Below are 2,588 nucleotides of genomic sequence, written 5' to 3' on the forward strand. Positions count from 1 at the left end.
GGCCGCAGATCGCTGGACAATTCAGTCCAGCGATCTGCGGCGATTCCGGGTCAATCGGGTCTCCAGTGACCCGGAATTACTGGCTGATCGGGGCAGTCAGAGACGGCCCCGAACAGCCATAGCCAGCAGGGGTGAGGTGGCACTGGTGCCACCTCACGATCGCCCTGATTCGTCGGCTGGTTTCCCGGCCGACCAATCAGAGCGCCTGCTGCGGGTGTCACTCCCGCAACCCGCTCCGCCCCTCTTCCGGAGGACGTGAGCGGGTGCGGGACGTGCACCCCGGGTGCTGGGGACCCCGATCCCCGGCGTTAATGTTGGGATCGAGGCCCCAGGAGCGACGGCGGCGGGACTGACCTGCGCGGCGTGGATCAGCAGCAGCAGGAGGTGAGTGACAACCAACTGCTGTTGATTAGCAACAGCTCCCAGCATGCAAAAAGGGCATGCTGGGAGCTGTAGTTATGCAACAGGAGGAGGCAGACCACCACAACTCCCAGCATTCCCTTATGGGCATGCTGGGACTTATGGTTTTGCAACAGCTGGAGGCACATTTTTTCTATGGAAAAGTGTACCTTCAGCTGTTGAATAACTACAACTCCCAGCTTGCACAATCAGCTAAAGTGCATGCTGGGAGTTGTAGTGGTGCATCTGGTGGTTGCATAACTACAACTCCCAGCATGCCCGTTGGCTGTCGGTGACTGCTGAGAGTTGTAGTTTTGCAACAGCTGAAGGCACACTGAGTTAAGTAGCAAACCAGTGTGTCTCCAGCTGTTGCATAACTACAATCCCCAGCCAAAGTAGTATGCCTCCAACTGTTGCATAACTACAAGACCCAGCATGCCCTTCTGCTGTCCGTACATGCTGGGGGTTGTAGCTTTTGCAACAGCTGAAGGCACACTGGTTGCAAAACACTGAGTTTGTTACCAAACTCGGTGTTTCACAACCAGTGTGCCTCCAGCTGTTGCAAAACTACAACTCCCAGCATGCACTGATAGACCGTACATGCTGGGAGTTGTAGTTTTGCAACAGCTGGATGTTTCTCCCCCCCAATGTGAACGTGCAGGGTACACTCACATGGGCGGAGGATTACAGTAAGTATCCGGCTGCAAGTTTGAGCTGCGGCAAATTTTCTGCCGCAGCTCAAACTGCCAGCGAGAAACTACTGTGAACCCCCCGCCCGTGCGACTGTACCCTAAAAACACTACACTACCACAAAATAAAATAAAAAGTAAAAAACACTACATATACACATTCCCCTACACAGCCCCCCTCCCCAATAAAAATGAAAAACGTCTGGTACGCCACTGTTTCCAAAACTGAGCCTCCAGCTGTTGCAAAACTACAACTCCCAGCATGCACTTATAGACCCTACATGCTGGGAGTTGTAGTTTTGCAACAGCTGGATGTCCCCCCCCCTCCCCAATGTGAACGTACAGGGTACACTCACATGGGCAGAGGTTTACAGTAAGTATCCGGCTGCAAGTTTGAGCTGCGGCAGAAAATGAAGCCTCCAGCTGTTGCAAAACAACTACTCCCAGTATTGCCAGATAGCCGTTGACTGTCCAGGCATGCTGGGAGTTTTACAACAGCTGGAGGCACCCTGTTTGGCAATCACTGGCGTAGAATACCCCTATGTCCACCCCTATGCAAGTCCCTAATTTAGGCCTCAAATGCGCTTGGCGCTCTCACTTTGGAGCCCTGTCATATTTCAAGGCAACAGTTTAGGGTCACATATGGGGTATCGCCGTACTCGGGAGAAATTGTGTTACAAATTTTGGGGGGTATTTTCTGCTATTACCCTTTTTAAAAATGTTAAATTTTTGGGAAACCAAGCATTTTAGGTAAAATTTTTTTTTTTTTTTAACATATGCAAAAGTCGTGAATCACCTGTGGGGTATTAAGGTTCACATTACCCCTTGTTACGTTCCCCGAGGGGTCTAGTTTCCAAAATGGTATGCCATGTGTTTTTTTTTGCTGTCCTGGCACCATAGGGGCTTCCTAAAGGTGACATGCCCCCCAAAAACCATTTGTCGCTCCTTCCCTTCTGAGCCCTCTACTGCGCCCGCCGAACAATTAACATAGACATATGAGGTATGTGCTTACTCGAGAGAAATTGGGTTTCAAATACAAGTAAAAATGTTCTCCTTTTTACCCCTTGCAAAAATTCAAAAATTGGGTCTACAAGAACATGCGAGTGTAAAAAATGAAGATTGTGAATTTTCTCCTTCACTTTGCTGCTATTCCTGTGAAACACCTAAAGGGTTAATACACTTATTGAATGTCATTTTGAATACTTTGGGGGGTGTAGTTTTTATAATGGGGTCATTTATGGGGTATTTATAATATGAAGACCCTTCAAATCCACTTCAAACCTGAACTGGTCCATGAAAAATAGCGAGTTTGAAAATTTTGTGAAAAATTTCAAAATTGCTGCTGAACTTTGAAGCCCTCTGGTGTCTTCCAAAAGTAAAAACTCATAAATTTTATGATGCAAACATAAAGTAGACATATTGTATATATGAACCAAAACATTTTTTATTTTGAATATCCATTTTCCTTACAAGCAGAGAGCTTCAAAGTTAGAAAAAAAT

The sequence above is a fragment of the Hyla sarda genome, chromosome 2, assembly GCF_029499605.1.
Source record: "Hyla sarda isolate aHylSar1 chromosome 2, aHylSar1.hap1, whole genome shotgun sequence".
In the NCBI taxonomy this organism is placed as follows: domain Eukaryota; kingdom Metazoa; phylum Chordata; class Amphibia; order Anura; family Hylidae; genus Hyla; species Hyla sarda.